A 6000-nucleotide genomic window follows, 5' to 3' on the forward strand; every position below is an offset into this window, starting at 1 on the left:
CATTATAAGATAGCCAAGGAATTGAATTGCTTCCTATATCTAGCACCAAACTATCAAGTAATGTTTTCAAATGGATAAACCTAAATTGCTCTAGAAAGTGCCATAATATCAAGCTATCCATGGGAGAATTTGTCTTGAATAGTCCAATGCTTTCCATTCCAATGTGTGGTGCAGATGTTGTACTAGGAGTCTAGTGGCTACAATCTTTAGGTACGATAGCTTTTAATTTTCAACTTTTCTTGAATTTTTTTTGCGAAGGAAAGGAAGTTGAATTAAGGGGTATCGAAGGGAAATCAGGAAAGATAATCAGCTCTAACAACATGACAAAGCTTCTAAAGAAAGAACAACGGGGCGTAATTTCATAATTATGTTCACTAGAGGTTCCCACATCAAAATCATTTATTTATCCATATCTCCAAAACGTTTTGGAAAATCATTCCAAGGTATTTGAGACTCCCAAATGCCTCCCACGTATTCGTGATCATGATCATGCTATTCATTTGATTCCAGGAAGTGTTGCTCCAAACATCAGGCCTTATAGATATCCCTATGCCAAAAAGAGTGAAATTGAATGTATCGGGTTGTAGAAATGCTAGAGGCTGGTATAATTCAACCTAGTGAAAGTTCTTTCTCTGATCCAGTAGTATTGATGCACAAGAAGAATGGGTCATGGCGCATGTGTCCGGTTTGTAGGGAGCTCAACAAGCTCACTATTAAAGATAAATTTCCCATTCCTATCATTGATGAATTATTGGATGAATTCCATGGATTAATTTACTTCACCAAGTTGGATCTTTGTTCAGGATATCATCAAATCAGAATGAAGACTGAAAATATTTTGAAAAGAACATTATTGAAGAAAGACACATTTTCATGGACTCCTGAAGCAACGAAGGCCTTTGAACATCTTAAAGAGAAAATGTGCCAAGCATCGTCTTAGCTACGCCAGACTTCACAAAAACCTTTATTCTGGAATGTGATGCCTCAGGAAATGGAATTGGTGATGTTTTAACGCAAGAAGAAAGACCCATTTCTTTCAAAAGACGTGCAATCAAAGGAAAGCATTTACACAAAGCTATTTATGAGAAGGAAATGTTGGCAAGACTACATGCACTTAAGAAATGACGACCTTACATAATGAGAAGATCCCAGTTCAAAAAATATTGCCTGACGAGGAAGGAAAAATCATGTTGGAACCTGAAGCAGTCACAAAAACAATAACTCGATAGCTACAAAATCGATCAATTTCAGAGTATCTCATCAAGTGGAAGAACTTACCCACTTAATATTCAACATGGGAGGATGAGAATTTTATACAAAATCATCCAGAACTACTCAAGCATTGAGGACAACACTTTTTGAAGGAGAGGGGCATGTTAGGTCCCTATACTACTAGTGTAACTGATGAGCCCCAATTTTTGGTAACAATTTGGGCTCATTTGGCCTACTGACCTTGCTCAACCCTTCATCTTTTATCACTTATGCATTCATTTCTTGGTATATTCGTGTTATTTGTAGGAAGAAGGGCAGGCATTATATCTATGTGGCTAATACATGATGATTTCAGGTTTTTTGGCATTAAAGGGAGCAAAGACCACGCAGAAGGAGACAAGGAGACAGCAAAGGTGGCATTGCAGGTTTATAGGGAGGTTGTCTAGCCTTAAATGACCTCCCTCGTGATCTCCACCCTAACTCCGAGCTCCAACAGCTTTCCCCACCGGGCTTAAAGGCAGCCAACGGGTTCTACAGGAACAGCAGTTTACTTTTAGTTGGACAGCCGAGCTCCACTAATTGAGGAAGCCAGCTTGATCCTCATCATGTATAAATATTAAGGCCGTGGCCTTTGATAGGAGCTTTTTGAACTTTTGAACTACTGTTGCAATTTCTAAGCACGAGCTACAGCTCGGTTTTTGCTTTTTGTAAGCCAGTTTTGGCATGATGTTAGACTCATGATTATTCAATAAAGGCAGGCAGCTTTGGATTCAATTCTGAGTTTTTAAGGGAGCTATAGCTCTCAGGTTATGGCCCAACCTGAGAGCAATAGACCTCCTCTTCCTTGTATTGTTACTTGTCTTTCCTTTCAGCACTTTATTCCTCTGTTTTGACATGCATTTAGAAATTACAGTCTGCTGATTTGATTTCTTTTATGTGATTGAGTAGGATTAGTTTACAGTTCAAGTGCTTTTAGTTGCTTAGATTAGAGTAGGAGGATCAGCATTCATTAGAGCTCCAAGAAAAGGTTAACAGTGCACTCACTGCCATCTCTGTTTAGAGATTGGGGGTGTAGATCGTACCAACCACCAAAAAAAATGCAGTCTTATACTTTCATTCAAGCTGCAACACAGTCATTTCAATTGTAGATCCATCCATGCATTCTGATCTTGAGCAGTACTTCTTCATTCCAACTCCATGCACGATTTTTCTCTGAAGTTTATATTGTTGTTCGTTGATTTAATAACACAGTTAGGATAGGTTGATGAATTCTTGGTTTTGTGCAGATTTGTTTCCTTTACACTGCGTTGCATCACTCTGTTATCTTCTTCTTCTTCTCAACCGCGCCTAAAGTCACCTACCCAACCTCTGTTCAGCTCGTTTGCCTTCCACCACTTCTACTATTCACGTAGCTCCATCTTTTTGACCTTTCATTGCTTCCACCCTCCTATCCACCAACCAACTTTACCCATTCTTTCCTCATCTCATATCTTTGTCCCTGAGCCATCATAAGCTCCCTTTCCATCCTACCTATCCACCCATACAACTCCTCCACTCCTCCATCACCCAAAACTCCAACCACAGAACATCCTGTAGAAGTTAGCAGACTTCCTGTAGAAATCCCGAGCTTCCTGTAGGATCCCCTGCAGACATCCTGTAGAGGCCTGCAAACTCGATTGCCGAGCACCTGAACGTTGTGGACTTCTATGGAACGACTTTAGGGATCCCCTGGAACCTCTCCTAGCCCTCCTGACCTTTCCCAAGCTTTCTTTCCCTTCGAACTACCCCTGCACAGTCAAACCCTAATAAGAAACAAAATCATAATAACTCCAACCACTTAAGCAAAAATACAAAAACAATGTTCTTTTCAGTAGAAGTAGCTTAAATTCATGCATCTCATATCACTAGAAGTAATGGCATCATTTCCAGAAGTTTTCACTCCCACCATTGCATCATAGAGATTAGACTAGTCAGATTAGGGTTTACTAGGGTTTCCCTGTTTTGTTGGCTTTCAGTTCACTATTGCAAAGTAGGTTAATTTCCTTTGAGATTGCCTTCGTCCATCATTTAGAAAGCTTCTTCTGAGAGCATATAGAAGTTGGCTTGAGCCCTAGTGGACTTGTGCCAGCTGACCAAGTGACAGCTGCGACAAGAGCTAGTACTTGTGCATACAGCACCGTCGCTTCCAAGTTTGTTACGAACTACCGGGTTGATAAAATTAGAGATAGGAAGCTCCAGGAGTTGTAGCATTATTGCTACAATACTGGAGCCCACCATCTTTTTGGCGCCATTGCCAGGGAAGCGTCAGAGTATTAGTAATTGTTTCTTTTCTTCTATTTTCTTACTCTTGCCTTCTGCTAAGTAGTTTATTTCATTTCCATTCTGCAAAAGTAGCATAGACATTTCCTGCTTTCATAGATTAGCATTTCCTGCTTTCATAGATTAGCATTTCCTGCTTTCATAGATTAGCATTTCCTGCTTTCATAGATTAGCATTTCAATTCTGCAATTTCATTTCTGCAAGCGTAGATTAGCCTTTCAATTCTGCAAGTGTAGACTAGCATTTCCATTCCTGCAATTTCATTTGAGCAAAGTAGATTAGTTCTTTCCTGCTTTCAATTTAATTCTGCATCTTTATTTCAATAAGATAGTTAGTTGTAGATCAATCTGTTTCAGTTTTGCAGGTACCAAAGAAAAAAACAAAAGCAATCAAAAAAGTCTTTCCATTTCATGCCTCGTAGGAATCGAGATAGAACAGGCAAATTCTTACCCAACACCCCCGCCACATCACTGAGTCACCCTTCTCTCTTCTTCGGTGACAGTGATCCAGAAGAACCTATAGGTGAACCTCCTGAGATGTACGAAGATCCTATAGCAGAAGAAGAATTAGAGACCATCCCATCTGAAGCTATGGCAGACAATAGAGGAGAATATGAGAGAATAGAAGGTGCCTTCCCCATCCGAGAGACCAATGGAGAGATGAAAATGAAGAACATTAGCCCCTCCGCTTTACCTCACTTCCATGGACTGACTACTGAAGATCCTGATACCTTCCTGTTTGAGTTTGCTGTCCTTTGTAGAACCTATGACTATACTGAAGATGAGCAGAAGCTGAAACTCTTCCCTTCAACTCTTAAGGATGCAGCATTACGCTGGTTCATGGGCTTACCTGGGAATAGTATCACTACTTGGGCTGAGATGCAGCAAGCTTTCAATACCAAGTACCGGGACTACTGTAGGTCTAAGGAAACCAAGGGAGAAATCTTTCGGATGACCATGGGAAATGATGAGTCCTTAGAGGATTATGAGGAGAGGTTCCAACTTAGCTATAAGCAGGCCAGGTGCACACTTGCCCCTGAATCCCTCAAGTTGGTCCTGCTCCGAGGAGTCCCTGAATACCTCTTAGACACCCTTCACATGTTAGCTGGGGGGGACATTTACCAACTGCCTTATGAGGACATCAAGACTGTGTTTAGAAACCACTCCAGGGCAGCTCGAAAATGAGGTAGAGGAAACCTCCTCTCAACTGGTGTCCCTTTCTCCAAACATGAGTTTGCAAATCAATTAGAAGATCTTAAGAGTGAGGTGAGACAGACCATTGCCATGCAGCTGGACACATTCAGGATCCAGCAGAAGAAGGAAGAAGCTGAGAGAGCCTTGGCTATCTTCTGCCCTAGATGTACCAGGAGACACCCTAAGAACGAATGTCCATTGCATTCGGTTGAAGTGTGTTTCGTTTGTGAGGAGGACCATCCCACAAACCAATGTCCAACCTTACCTGGATTTAAAGCCATGTACCAAGGGACAGAAGCTCCCACTGAACCTCTCTATTACCTCAACCAAAGGAGGCCGCAAGGACCTAGACCTTACCAGCAAGGGATGCAAGGGGCACCTCAAGCTTATTACAGCCCCAACCAATCGACTCCTATGCCTTCCTGGGGTCCCCCTGCTCATCCTTCTTGGTCTATGCCTCCTCCATGGTCTTATCCACCTCAGTACCCTACTCAACCCACTACTCATTCTTATCATTCACATGCCCAGCCACAGCCTCAGTGGAATGCACCTCAGTCGGGGTGGAGGCCCCAATACAACACTCCTCCTGCCATTTTGCCTCCACCACCAGTTCAACCTCAACCATTACCTCCTGCTCCTCCAAGGCAACCTCAAATACCTGCTCAACCAAACCCGAACCCCAACAATAGACAGGCCCAACAGGTATACACTAGGGAAACATCATGCCCTACTTATGTTGTGGAGATCCAGGAGATCAATCTTCGATCTGGAAAGACTCTTCCAGATCGCCAACCTCCTCCCCCAGAGGATGAGGAAGATAAACAGGAAAGTGAACCAAAGGCTATTCCACCCTTTCCTGAGAGACTAACAGCCACCACACAACCCAACCCAGAGGAGGATGAGCTCCTGGGTGAGCTCAAGCAGTTGTGTGTGAAAATACCACTTCTCCAAGCCATCAAGGATGTGCCAATATACAACAAACTGGTTAAGGAAAAGTGTTTCAAACACCCAGGCAGGCGAAAGAGAGATGCTTCAACCATCAATGTCTTAGGACAACTGTCTGACCTTATGTTAGGACAAGTCATCTGCCCAAAGTATCTAGATCCTGGGAGTCCTGTAGTAGATGTCCACATCAATGGCATCATCATACCTCACACTTTGATTGATTTGGGGGCCGCCATTAATGTGATGACCAGGGATACCATGCTCAAACTCAATCTTCAGGGTTCCTTGAGGAAGACCTCGACAGTTCTGAAACTTGCAGATCACTCCACTG

The sequence above is a fragment of the Pinus tabuliformis genome, chromosome X (assembly GCF_031772625.1).
Source record: "Pinus tabuliformis cultivar Carrire ecotype Pingquan chromosome X, CPIR1, whole genome shotgun sequence".
Classification (NCBI taxonomy): Eukaryota; Viridiplantae; Streptophyta; class Pinopsida; order Pinales; family Pinaceae; genus Pinus; species Pinus tabuliformis.